At 35.5% G+C, this 14,935-nt stretch overlaps 1 protein-coding gene and 1 long non-coding RNA gene across 19 annotated transcripts in view; both read right to left on the bottom strand.

Moving 5' to 3' along the window:
* FHIT (fragile histidine triad diadenosine triphosphatase) overlaps window positions 1–14,935 on the bottom strand; it is a 1,383,460-nt gene that overhangs the window by 494,555 nt on the left and 873,970 nt on the right. The window lies entirely within an intron of this gene.
* Window positions 288–14,935, bottom strand: part of LOC144289828 (uncharacterized) — a 266,351-nt gene continuing 251,703 nt past the window's right edge. Inside the window, exons 2-3 of the long non-coding RNA XR_013357804.1 lie at window positions 1,405–1,495; window positions 288–872 (exon numbers count right to left, since the gene is read on the bottom strand). This is a non-coding gene — a long non-coding RNA (uncharacterized LOC144289828). The remainder of the gene's footprint in view (window positions 873–1,404; window positions 1,496–14,935) is intronic.

The raw sequence follows: 14,935 nt of genomic DNA, 5'->3' as shown, positions 1-14,935 counted from the left end.
GAAAAAAAACTGACTTGGACTCTGCATTCATCATGTTTATGTTCTATTGCGGGAAACAAACGAAGAAAAATACATTGTTTGCTTCATAGAATTGGGCTGCCACTGAAAAATAAAATTATTTGGCCAAGAACTACTTATAGTGGGGGTAGTGGAGGCTATCCTTAGAGCACTTGCTTGTGCAGGTATACACGGGGTACACCAAGGTTAAAATCATGTGTTTCTTTAAGCTCAATAAATGGCTATGTCTTTTGGCTAAGTTCTATCTGATTCTCTAAGCTACTGAACTCCTTTAGAAATGAAAGCAACATCTCTTATTTAATCTACAAGTACAGTTCAACAACAGAAACTGTTCTCTTGAACAGGTAACATCTATAACACTGAAGAATGATAACCACCCTCTTTATACTCTAGAGATGTCACCTTACATTAGCGGCAAGTGATGGTTTGCATTCTTTGACAGTATTACTCCACCACCAAGTTTTATAATGAACTTTTACTTTTTTTTTCCTTTTCCTTTTTTCTTTTTTTTTTTAGCCAAGAGAGAAGATAAAGAATCAATGAGATGTCAACACAAAGCAGACATACAAGACCAGATGTAGTTTCTAAATAATGTTCTATAAGAGTCAGTAGGGACAGCAGAAATAATTTATTCTAGGACTCCTGACAGGTACCATAATCTATACTCTGTTAAATGGTTTACATGGTTAAAAAAGACTTAAGATGGGTCTTACACCATTCACCTTTACTTCCACCACTTAAGGAAATTCAGTCAAAAGCTGGAGTTAAAGATACCAGTTCTTGTCAAATCAAGATATGGTAGGTGGCTTTTCTAATCACAGCAATTCTCAGAAAGTTCAAATGTAGTGATGGCACTAAAAATAAAATGTGATGTATTTTCAACTACTCATTCGTTCAATATTTCAATTACTATACTTAATATTTCACTTTACAAAAGAGCAGAGGAGATATCTGTAAGATATACACATATATATGTACATGTATATGCATATGTGAGTGTATATATACACGTAAATACATGTATAGATGTAAAAAAATACACATATATGGAGATGAGGAGAGAGAAGAAAAGATTTCTGGAGTTATTTTTTAAATAAAGAAATGAAGAAGAAAGGTTATATCATTGTTACTTTCTAAATATAAATAATTTCACAGTATCTCTAATCTTTGAAGCTGTACTGATTTATTTAATCTTATTAAAACTAGAAATTTAAGTAACAATTCTGAATATAACTCAGAATAATGTAACAAGATAATCATAAACCCATCACAAAAATTCATGTTGATTAATAGTAAATAGCTTTTGGACTGAATGATTTCTCTCTATGAATGACATCACTTAACCTCTGTTGCCAAAAAAATCCACAAAATTCTAAAGCAACTTACTTTTGAGATGATGCCTCAATGAAAAGTTGAATCTTTAAGATCATCTTCAGTTTTCTGAATTGTGCACCATGGTATTTACTACATGTGCTGCCTGTTTATGAGACAGATTACAAAATAACATCTTGAATGGGAGTTTCATTTAAAATTCTGTATATTTCACATTTTTTAAAGCAAAAGATCTTGTATTTGATCAGCTTGGCTTTTAATTTTAGTTATACTTATTTTTAAATATGCTAAGATATTCCTACATCTCAAAAGAACAAATTATTACTGTCTGTCAACTCATTTTTAGGAAAGCTATATCATAAAAAATGTATAGCTTCATATAATTAAAAAAATTCAAGCAGTGCGCATTGACTAAAGTAATATGGACTATTAAATAATTCAAAATTGTGTTTAGCGGCAGCAGCTGTTTAATTAAAAGGTAAAAACTGAAACTAATCCACTATGGTTGACAGAAATACAGCCTTATCAGTAGTTAGATCCCTTAGGATAGAGAATATGAATATGAATTCAAGAAGTCATGAGCTTCATTTAATGAATATAATGAAAATAACCACAATAAATCTGTACAGAAACATATTTTACATCAAAGATTTTCTAGATATTGCTTCACTTTTAATTTCCTTGAGGCTAATAATTTTGCATTTCAATGTAGCAAAAGAAAAATCCAACCCTTTAATGTACATATTGTTAACCATCGATGCATACAGCTTTTATTAGAGGGCCCAGAGCTTAAGCTCAGCTCACAAGGTAACTAGAAAAATTCTCAGAATCAGTTAATCCCTTCAAAGTTCTGAACTCCAGGCTCACTAGTCAACATACTTTCTCATAATTATCCTTTAACCCGGAGAAACACACATGGCCAATAAACTCATAAAGTTAACCAACCTCATCCACAATTGATTAACTGAACTTTACTACTCTCGAGAATTTTTCTTCACCTACCATATTGGGAGGAAAAAACTCCTTTGTGAGTGAAAAAAGAAACTAGGGATAGTGAGGATGATACAAGTATTTACAAAGAATGATTAAGAAATATGCAGAGTGTTTCCATTCTTTGATACAGGATTCCCAATCCCAGTCAATTTTCTTCTGAAACAATAGCACATGTGGGCATAACTTTAGATACAAAAAAGTTTATTGCATAAATGTTTTGAACATCAGAAAAAAATAGAAAATAATATAAATCTCAGTACTGGAAACTTACAAAAAAACTATGTCTCAATCATACAATGGGCTATTATAAGCCCATTAAGAAGAATTAGACAAAACTATTAAAATGTGTTACATTCTATATGGCAAAAAGAAAACCCAACAAATTATTGAAAAGTAAATGCAGTTTTATGAAACAAATTATATGATCATAAGACAAAACAAATAATTATTTTCTTTACTTGTTCTTAATGCTAACATAAATCATGTTAATTAGCTTTCTCATTATCTGATTTAAAATGCTTATTTTTTAATATTTATTTTTATATTGGAAATTTCCCAATTTACCCTAGCTGTAATTCACACAACAGATTGGAAAGGTATGGAATCAGGCAGACCAATGCAAGAAGCACTGCAGTAACACAGGCAAGCAAGGTAGAAAACAAAATGGAGAGAAGTAGAAAAGTATAAAAGGTAGAGAAATGAATTATTTTTTTGAACACAGTGAAATGAAAAATGCATCTTCATATATATATCCAGAAGATAAAAAGATGAAAATGAAATGAAAAATGCATCTACATATATCTATCCAGAAGATAAAAAACAAAATGATTCCATAGACCTCCTTTACTTCCACAAAAGGAATAAAAAAAAAAGAACTAAAAAAGACCTCCTAAAATGGCAGGGGAAGAAAAGGGGAAGAGTCCCTCTTATACTTCACAAATGAGAAAGATAAATAGCCCGGGTGGCTCAGCGGTTTAGTGCAGCCTTCAGCCCAGGGCCTGATCCTGAAGTCCCAGAATCAAGTCCCATGTCAGGTTCCCTGCATGGAACCTGCTTCTCCCTCTGCCTGTGTCTCTGCCCACCCCCCTCTATCATAAATAAATAAAATCTTTAAAAGAAAAGAAAGATAAATAGTTCACATGATTTTTTTTAGCATTCATAACAAATATCCTGTGGATTTTATTTATTTGCAAATTATGGGGCCTGCAGAGCAGGAAATAGGAGCCCTTAATTAGGGAGAACAGGTGGTGGAGAGTCACAGGGTGAATACCGGCCACAACTCTATGCTGTGCCAAAAATCACAGACTTGAACTGTGGAAGGCATTTTCAAGGTGAGTTAACTGTCTCCAAGTAGTCCTCTCTTGAGTGGAGTTCAAGCTCCATGGCCATGTTTGTTAAATGATGTTTACTCTATTTAATGTGCATCAACTGGAATTTACCAACTTATAAATTATTGAAATTCCCACACAACCTACAACCTCCTTTTGCAGTTGAGGCAAGTTCTTTCCCTGCTAAAAATGGTCCTGTTTCTCTCACTAGGGTTTGGAGATGAATTCTCTTCCACAGTTTAATAAGTGTTATGATGTTAGAATGACTTAATATATGGCAGAAAAACACTTATATGGTCTGAACACTGAGGAATTTTAGGGCAAACTACTCTCTATGATATTATAATGGATATATGTCATTGTAACATTTGTCCAAACCCATAGAACACACAAAGCAAAATTGAACTCTAAGGTAACCAATAGACTTTGGGTGATAATGATACAGGTTCATCAATTCTAACAAATGTATTACCGTAGTGGAGGATGTTTATAATTAAGGTTATACAAGTGTAGAGGCAGGAGATATATGGAAAATCTCTAGACTTTCTGCTCAATTTTGCTGTGAGCCCAACACTGCTTTTAAAAAAAATAGTCTAGATCAGCTCAGGTGGCTCAGTGGTTTAGCGCCAACTTCAGCCCAGGGTGTGATCCTGGAGACCAGGGATCAACTTCCACGTCAGGCTTCCTGCATGGAGCCTGCTTCTCCCTCTGCCTGTGACTCTGCCTCTCTCTCAATCTCTCTCTCTCCCTTCCTCCCTCCCTCCCTCCCTCCCTCCCTCTCTGTGTCTCTCATGAATAAATAAATAAAATCTTTAAAAAAAATTAATGTCTAGAGTGACTCAATTGGTTAAGTGTCTGCCTTTAGCTCAGGTCATAATCCTAGGATCCTCAGATCAGGCTCTTTCTAGGCTCCCTGCATAGTGGGGAGCCTGCTTCTCTTTCTCCTCCCTGCTCCTGCTTTCTCTTGCTATCTCTGTTACTATCTGATTCTCTCAAATAAACAAAAAATAAAATAAACAAAAAAATAAAGTCTGTTTAAAAATATGTATGTAGCAATAGAAATCCATTAAAATGTTTCTGCCATGAAAAAACTTGAGTTCACAAAATTAGACATTTTACCATGCATGTCTACAAATAGCAGTCATCTTAAAGTTCATGATAATCATTTATACTCAGCCTCTGATTCTCAATTGTATAGCTCTGCATATATGGGCACATTTTTTATGCACTGAAGTACCATAACTTACCATGTACTTGGCCTTGGACAAGCTGCATAATATCCTAGGCCTCAGTTTCTTCATCTATAAATGGGACAATTTAGGGTACTTACTTCAGTTGGGGCTCAGTGAAGTACTTAGCACACAATAAGGACTTAAGAAATACAAACTCCTTTTGTTATTATTGACCACAACTTAAGGCCAGTAAATCTCTTACATTTTTATTAATATCTCATGGAGTGAGGAGAAAACATGGCACCTTCAGAATAAATAGGCGATGCTTGAAATTCATTACTTCAGTGTAGAATTTTTACTGGGTTTTCGAATTGTAGCCAGACTTACTTGGCATAATAAACCACTAGATGAATTACTTATAACTGCATCTAGAAATTATAATTCCTCAGTGTATGATTCTTCATCTACGTTTGAAGCGACCTAGCTGCAGAAAGATCTCAAAATAAATAATTTCAGTCTCCCCTCCCTAAGAGTTTAAAATCTACTCCCTGGTTTATTCTTTGATACAGAAAACTTCCAAAAGCTGATTTGCTGATGATAACAAATTTATTTTCAGGAATAATATTCCTGATCTAATATGACATAATAAATAATTCAGAAGTTTCACATTATCAGGGAATTACGTTTAGGAGATCAACTGGGGATTGCTGTAATGAGAAGCATTCACCTTGCTAGAGAAATGCTACTATGCATTTAATCTTATAATATTCCCTTCAGGGTGTACAAGACAGCTTGTTGGAAAACAGAATGACTCTTGGCTCTCTTCAAAAACAAAGAGAGGGAGAGAGAGAAGGCAGGGAAAGGATACAGTACCATGGAAATGACATTTAGACTCCATTTGAATTCTAAAGTACTGATTGAACTTTTAAAAATCTCCATTTGAAGAAATTCTGAAAATTTGTTAAAAGTGGATATGAAATATGACAGAGCTTGCTACTTAAGATAGGGTACTAAAAAGCATTCACAATTGTTCTAAATGGTTGGTGTGCAGGTGTTTGTTTTACTATCCTTGCAACTTTCCATATATTTGACAATTTTTATAACAAAAACTTAGAGGGGAAACCTATTGTTAAAAAGTTGGGGAAACTGAAATCTTTACAGTTTTTTTTTTTTTTCATTTGACACATTACCTACCCATTTATTTTTCTCTTGGAAAGGTTATGTTCTCTTTCCTCACAAAATCCACGTGCTCTGGAGGAGGCTGACTCCATCACTTGGGCCTCTACAGCTTTCCCATGAGACAATCAGCAGAATTCTGTGCCCTCTGCCATTCTGATTGGCTCAGGGATGGGAAGACACTAAAGTTGAACCAATCTGATTGAAGCCCAGGATTTTTGTTTAACAGTGGTAGTGCCTTTCCCTTTTCCTACTGAGCATGAATGGAGGAAAGAGCAGGCAGGCCAGTGGCTGAGAGTAATCATCCTAAAACTGTGATCAGAGTTGGCTGGAGACTGAATTCATTATCAAGGAAATAGATTTGAGAGAGACAAAGAGAGAGACCTAAACAAAGCTACACCTAAAGCCAAAACTAGCATAGCACTTCTCAATTACTTGAGCCAATAAATCCCATTGTTTGCTTAAGCTAGGATGGTCCTTCCTTTGCTGCTTCCAACTGAAATTATTCTAACATACCAGTAGGAAAGACAAAAATAGTCTGAGTCATGAGTTAAGAAGACCATTTTTTACTTCATATACGGACACTCAGAGCATTTTTGTATCATTTGCTGCTGAATGGAGAGGAAAGTTGGTTCCTAAGGATCCACTCAGCCAAAACAAAAGTAGAAAACATCTGTTGAAGTCATGAGCGACTTGTCAGTGAAGTTTAGCAGCAGTAACCCCTTCTAAAAAACAGATCTTTTCTCACCAGTGGGTATTTATATAATTAGGATCAATTACGATTTAGAATTTCTGGGGCACGGGGCTAAATTACAGTGACATTTAAGAGCTCTGCTAAATTTCCCCATTCATCTTGAAGATTTCTGGAGTAACTATGTTGCAATTAACTAATTTTTTTCTTTTCATTTTTATTATAATTTTCTTCTTCAGACTTGGCAATTACCCACTACTGTGAGGTACCTTCCTTTAGAGGGAAAATAAATAAAAAGACCACCCAATTTACAACCAATATTTAGAGGAGGTTTTGCTGCCTGCTGAGTGATGAATGTGGATGTGTATAGCAACCTCTAAATGAGTAGCTCCAATCAGATACTTTAAGTTCCTAACCCCCCTCCAAAACCCAGAGCCTCCTAGAAAAGTATTAAATTGCCTGAGTGGGTAATCGAAAACAAAACAAAAAAATGAAACCTGGCACTATAATTATTCAGCATCTTTGACACAAGAGGTAATGTTTTAAGTAGCCCCTGGGAAATGTGCAAGCAAAGCCTATTACTTGCCTGTGGGTTTTACATATGCCTCACCAGTACAGATTTTATGAAGACATACCTTTTGAGCTTTATGCAATAGAGAGGAAAGATAGCTCTCATTGGATTAAGTTATTCCGATTGCATTTACTTCTCACGAAGAAGTACATCACATCCATAAAAAACAGCCAGAGGCCTTTAAATTTTAGGTCAATAGCACTTGACTATTATATGTTCCTACGAGAAGCTATAACAGGTTGTGTTGATGTTACAGAATATTAGGTTCTCTCTGTAGAAGGAGTAGGAAGGGAAAAATGATCATTAGGACACCAACTATCATGTTAAGTGAGGACTAACTCCATCCAGGCACGCAACCCCCTTCGAGGAAGGGTATTATCATTTGAAAAAAAAAAAAAAAACAAACGAGAAAAGACTAAAATAGTTTGCTGTCTGGCCTATAATCATCCAACTCATGAGTGTAAGAACCAAAACTGAAACCCCACCTTTCCTATCCCCCAAACCACATTGAAAACCATATTTCAAGTGTTGAAACCTGGACACGACAGTAGTTATTCGAGTTTCTGACTCCACAGATGATATAATTCATGTATGTTTCAGACTTCTCTAAAACTATCTTTGATGATATCCAGACACATCTAGTTAGAGATTCCTTCAATAATCTTACCTTTCTCTAGCTTTTGGGTAATTGATCACACCGTTTCTTCTACATGGTATACATTTCCTTTCCTTTCTATTTCTATCTACAGAAAATTTCCTTCTTCTTCAAAGCCCTGTCACTCCTTTATTTTACAAGTATTTGTTAGGTGCCAATCATGTGCAAGATATGACAAACATTGTAGTAAGACAGACATGGCTCCTTCCTTACATACTGCATAATAATACGGGGCTTACAACAGTGTTTCTGAGTGTCTGGAGGCATTCTAATGCATTCCAAGAACAACTGCAATTCAAACTCACTCTAGAAAATACATTCCAAAGACAATCACCTAAAAGGGAGAAAACTTTCATTTCACACATGCCAAACACATGCCAGGTATTTCCATATGCACCTAATTTAATTATCAACTATAATGGTAAAATTTGTATGCAAGCATATTAATGTATTCATTCAAAAATACTTTTGCAACAGGTACACTAAAGATGCTAGACACTTAATTTAATGGCAAGATGAATCAGCCCACAGGAAATAAAGTCTTCATGAAGATCAAAGCAACGTCAGTTCCTTATCTTGAGAATTTAAAAAGCAATAGATGAGGGAATTCCAACGTCATTTGCTTCTGGATAATGAAGAGATGAATCTTTTTTTTTTTTAAGATTTATTTATTTATTCATGATAGACATAGAGAGAGAGAGAGGAAGAGACACAGGCAGAGGGAGAAGCAGGCTTCATGCAGGGAACCCGACGTGGGACTCGATTCCAGGACTCCAGGATCGGGCCCTGGGCCAAAGGCAGGCGCCAAACCGCTGAGCCACCCAGGGATCCCCTGAAGAGATGATTCTTAAGGATACCTTCAGCCACAAAAGTTTGCATTTGGTGAAGTTTAGAGGCTCCATCATGGCAGGATTTGGATGGTTGTGGACATCTTTATCTCAGCAGCTAGAACTGCATCTGAGCAACAGCAGTTTCCTCAATAAGTAATTGAATAAAATGTACGGACTGGGGCTTCATGGGCTTTCTAGAATAGCACGCTGCTAAAGAAGTATAGATGCTGAAGTGTTCCAACTACTTACATTCCTAAGTTTTTCTTCCATTCTACAATGAAGTTAGCAAGTTTATACCTACCCCCAAAAAGCTAATACAAATTTTACTTACCCTTCATCAATTGTTCATATTTTGCCATATCCACTTTCTCTCTTCACACACATATTCACATGTGTGCACACACCACACCACCACATCATTGTTGCTATTTTTATTCACCCAAGCTGCTCCCTATGGCAGGATGTCTTGGGTATTCCAGGCAACAAAGATGGAAGGTTTTATCACCCCAATAAAATATAGTGAGACCCACCCCTTGTGTGAGATACATTTAGTATCTTGAGTAAAACAATCTCCCTCAAGCAAAGAGGGTGGTTCAGTGGCCAGTGAGAAATCAAACTGGAAAGACAGGTGGTAAAGACCCTAAGCATGTTATCTGATAGATGTTACCTAACAGAACATGAATAACTGTTGAATATTTTTGAGTGATCTTGTGATCTAATAAAAATGCTATTTTCTCAAGATAATTTGAGGATGATACATCAAAGACAAAGCAGACACAAGAAACTAACAGCAAATCAGGCAAGTTCAAAATGCAGAAAATATTAGCCAGAACAGAATGAAACTGGGTCTGTTCTGTCCCTATAACAAAAGACAACTAAAGAGATTTAAAAAGCCATTGACCAACAATATTTAATATAAGCATACTCAAACAGCATATATTTCAATTAATTAGGTTTCTAGAGGAGTAATGTGGTATTTAGACTTGGACATTAAATCAATATTGGCCTTATAGATACTCCCCATGTTCCTCAGTCCTCCATTCCAATCCCTTCCCTCCCCACCAAATCAATACAAATACCTTTATATCAACCAAAAATACAGTACTATTTAAGTGGGAAAAGCCATCTAAATTACAATTGTAAATGTCTAAAGCTTCTAGTCTGGGGATTTTCCTAATGGGAGTATTTGATGTGACTTTTTATTTTTCTCACGGTTGTGTTCATGAGCACATCACAAGGGTGGTTTAAAGGCCTAAGTGACATAAATTAGATTTTCTTTAAGAAATCATGTCCTTGACATATTTTTTCATTATCTGAGAAGAATGAAACAGATTTTTCGGTTAATTAGTGCTAAGGCATGTATTTTGCATTAGCATTAAGTTTACCAAAATGGCTTTAAAAACTTGAACAGATGGCAGAATTATAATAACTTTTCCTTATGATTTAGGTTAAGAATAAAGTGTCGTGAGAATTCTCCCCCTGCCTAACTTTTCCATAAAGTTAATGCATTTAATAGATACGATGCATTGTTTTTCTCACCGAGGTGTAAACAACTCTATCTCACCTTAGATGAATATAATGAGCTGTGGGAGTACATGTCAGTATCATCTATCTGGAGCATAGGGAATTTCCAGGGTTTCCACACTGAACCATATGCAAATAACTCCAAAAACCGGACAATAACTGTGTAAGGATGGAGCTGGAGTTGCAAAGACAGGTGTCCCTGGTGGCCTGGCAGGTAAAAGGTAAATGAGTCAAGCTGACTTGCTCTTAGGAAACAGGAACTCATGAGGATGGCAACAGGCTTGACAGTGGAAGCCGCAGCAAGAGTCTGCAGACACTGGGTCACTCACCAATTGCTCTCAAGCACAAAATGTAGACCCTGTACAGCTATAGTAGCCGATTTTCCAAAAGAAATATAATACTTAAAATTTGTAGGTGAACTCTCCCAATTAAAATTTTGGCCACTATTTCATATTTTGCTTCATAAATAAATAAATAAATAAAACCAAGAAGACTATGGAAAAGAGTCTGCAGCCTCCCTCCTGCTGGCCTTAGAGACATCAGAAATATCTTAACAATTCTGAAAGTTACAGGTAAGTGATAGTAATGCAAATTTTGAGGCATAAACATTATTTTCTGTCTGGTAGAGGTTTAATGGATCTCCCCCCTCCCTTCCAACCCTCCCCACTTAGCCACTTGCACAAAATATAATAATAATTTTGGACAGCGGATGGGATTAACAATGAGAGTTCATGGTCAGTGCTAAGGCTTATTTTGTGCCCTCTTCTTACAAGGAACTCGGCCTCCAAGTGAAACATTTGAAGCTAGTATACTAGACCAGTTTTATCACCTGGTTTTCAAAAGTGAATTGTGGTAGAAGAAGCATGAATCATAATGAGTAGGCTACCATGATACCTACCCAAAATGATCTTGAGCTCTGTGACCTTCACTGAGCTCACTAGTACTCAGTGAGTTCTTACTCCATTTCTTTCTTCTTGACACTCTGTTAAATTCTCTATAGTACCTATTCTAAACTCTCACCCCATACCTCTAAAATGTCATTAGTAACTGAAATTAGCAAATTTTGAGAAATGGTGCCTTTTCCCAACTTCACATATGTTAATTTCATGGCAGCATTGCATATCTCACCTTCCCATATCTCTCATGGATATCAAGTCCTTCAAATTTCCTTGACCCCGCTAAACTCACCCTTCTTTCTTGAATCTTCTCCTTCTCACCTCAGTGATACCACTTCTTGGCTACCTTCTCCTCTGCTCTTCCTAGATCAACTGCCTCCTTATCCTGGGACATGATAATAAAGGGTAATGATCATTACCCATCCATCTGTTTTTCACTCACTTCTTCTTGCCTACTGCATAGAATCTTCTGCTTTAGGTCCTTTTACTCAAGTAATAATTCCACTCATTCCTTGGTTTTCACTCTTACCACCCTATTCAGGATAACTCCCAAATCTTTCCATATATTAAAATTCAGATTGCCCAACTCTGGGCTTAAAATCTGAAAGAAGGGGGTAAAAAAAGGAAAGAAAGATAAAGGCAGAATAATAGTAACAGTAGCAGCTAACATTTGTTGACCTTTTACCATTAGCCAAGTTTACCTGATATGCACTGTCTTACTTGATTTGCACAATATTATAAGGCAAAAAAGTATTTTATGCCATCTTACAGATAAACTCAGGATAAGAGAGGTCACATCTCTCTCTCTCACAGTTGTGTAAAGACACACAACTAGGTCAATCCAGGATCCAAGTCTTAGCCACTAGACTCTTCCCCTTACCTCCTATTTCTAATTAATTGGTAATTTTGTTTGATCCCATTTTGGCTTAGTAACTTGCTTCTCTCACTCTGTTCCACCTCAGCACAATCACCTTACTCATACTCCTAGTACTCTCCTCTTTGGATATGTCAATAGTATTTCAACTATTCTTTATGTATCTAGTTTCTTTCCTTTAATCTCAATTTTCATGTTATGATCTTACTCATGTCCAGCTTCCAAAATATCTTATAGAAAAGAAAAAAGTATTCAGTAGAAAATGAATTGCCTATCTCTGTTCATTGTCTGAGATATCTTACAATTCTGAAAGTTACAGGTAAGTGATAGTAATGCACATTTTGAGACATGAACATTATTTTCTGTCTGGTAGAGGTTTAATGGACCAACCCTCCCCACCTAACTACTTGCACAAAAAAAATAATAATTTTGATTCTATTTGCACACTCATCTCAATATTTCTATTCTATAAATGTGATTTTTTTTTGCATTCTCTTTTGAACCAGTTACCACACCTGCAGGTTTCTTCATGAATTAACTAAAATCCTTAACACACCATTCATTCTTATATCTACATGAGAGTCATTGCTTGATCCATTACTGAAAATTATTTTTCAAAATGTCCAGCTCCCAACAAATCCATCCATTGCTCAAAAGCTTATAATGTGCATCACTTGTCAATTGAATTAAGTCCAGAGACCTCACCCTATATTTCACAGCCAACATTAAAACCCACGCTACTCTGTTGATTGTATATTCATTCTACTTTCTCCCATTCCCATCCTATATAGGGGCCAAAAGGAATCAGGTCCCAGATACATATTTTACTCTCACAATTTTCTTCCTTTACTGATGCTAATCCTTTCCCCTAGAGTATGGCTATTCATATAGCATTCAATATAAATAGCTACTGTGGATGCTTTAAGCCCATGCTTCTCAGACATTTACACGGAAATAACACAGGTAAAGAGAATTACTATTTGCTTCACCAGAGTGGAAGAAGTGGGAGGAGAAGAAAATAGACTACTAGAAACAGAATTTGTGTAAGGTCTCCTGTTTTATCACAAAGATGTATGCAGATTTTTAAACCTATTCTATAATATATAATGGGTGTTCATGAAAAATAATATGTCTACCTTCAAATGTTATAGGAAACTGATATTCCAAGAGGATGACTTACCTAATGTGTGGCTCTATATATATCTTGCCTAAGCCCTGTATTCCCAGAAAAAAAAAAAAAAAAAAAAGCAATGGTTAAGAAATCTGCTCCCCTCAACTCTTTTATGAAAAATCCTACCCTCCATGCTTCATAAAACTTCCTTTGTTTACCAACTTCTATAAAACCCCACAACCCCTCCCTTTTCTTAGGATATTCTTCATTAATGAATATTATTCCTATTACAATAATATGAATAAAATTATTTCCTTTAATTATCCAGTACATTGTTTTTGACACATGACATTCTGCAGTGTACATCCCAATCTGAAAAGTGCATGACTTTACATGATACTTTTCAAGATTATAATCGTGAAATCTGGAACTTCACGGTATATTAAATTATGATAGTAGAAAAAACAATATCCAGATTGTCTATGTCTCCAATGAAATTAATAAAAATGAAATTTGATCATTATCTTACACCATACACAAAAGTAAACTCAAAATGGATTAAAGACTTAAGTGTTATACCTGAACTATAAAACTTCTAGAATAAAATATAGGGAAAGAGCTAAAAGACATAAGTTTTGGCAATAACGTTTTGGATATGACACCAAAAGCACAGGCAATTAAAGAAAAATAAACAAGTGAGACTTCAAACTAAGAAAGTTTTGAACAGCAAAGGAAACAATCAACAAAATGAAAGGACAAGCTACAGAATAGGAGAACATATTTGCAAACCATATTTGTGATAAGGGGTTAGTATTCAAGCTATAAAGGAACTCATACAACTCAATTGCAAGAGAACAACCCAATTTAAAAACAGGCAAAGGGGGGATCTCTGGGTGGCTCAGCAGTTTAGTTTTTTTTTTTTTTCTAGAAAAAAATGCTTTATTGAAAAATATGATTTTTTTTAAAAAGGGACAACTTTTATATACACTTAGTTTAGAAAGTCAAAAACACAATAAAATAATCAGATTTAGAAATTATGATCTATAACATATAAAATACTGATGCTGAACAAGATAGTTTAAATGTATGATTAATTATTTCTGTCCCATCACATTTCAGTCATTCACATTTGTTAAAACCAGTGGTTAGGGACTAACGACAAGGTCTTATGTGACTTCCTTCCTCTTCAGGAAGTGACAGCCATGCTCCCTGGCAGATACAGAAAGGCAGCAGCCAGACAGTGTATTCTTATTTCTTTGAGTGTCTGTGTGCCCCAAAATAACATGTCTGGCCATTTTTACTCTTTCTATTTCCTACTTTGAAATTTATTTATTAATGTGGCTATAATGCCAGGTCATCTATATCACAGCTTTTTAAAAATTAATTTATAAAAATGGAAGTTCTAAGTACAAGGACTTTGGGCCCAGGGCGTGATCCTCGAGTCCCAGGATCAAGTCTCGTGATCAAGCCCCACATCTGGCTCCCTGCATGTGGCCTGTTTCACCCTCTGCTTGTGTGTCTGCCTCTCTCTCTCTCTCTCTCTCTCTTTCTCTCTCTGTGTGTCTCTCTCATGAATAAATAAAATCTTTTTAAAAAATAATAAATAAATAAACAAACAAACAAACAAGCAAAGGATCTGAATAGACGTTGTTCCAAAGAAGACATATACATGGACAACAGATATATGAAAGGATGCTCAACTTCATTAATCATCAAGCAAATGCATATCAAAACCACAGTGAAATAGCATCTCACATCTGTCAG

Source organism: Canis aureus, chromosome 19, assembly GCF_053574225.1.
Source record: "Canis aureus isolate CA01 chromosome 19, VMU_Caureus_v.1.0, whole genome shotgun sequence".
NCBI classification, from domain to species: Eukaryota; Metazoa; Chordata; class Mammalia; order Carnivora; family Canidae; genus Canis; species Canis aureus.
The sequence above is the reverse complement of the archived record's forward strand: the minus strand, read 5'-3'. Positions and strand labels throughout refer to the sequence as shown.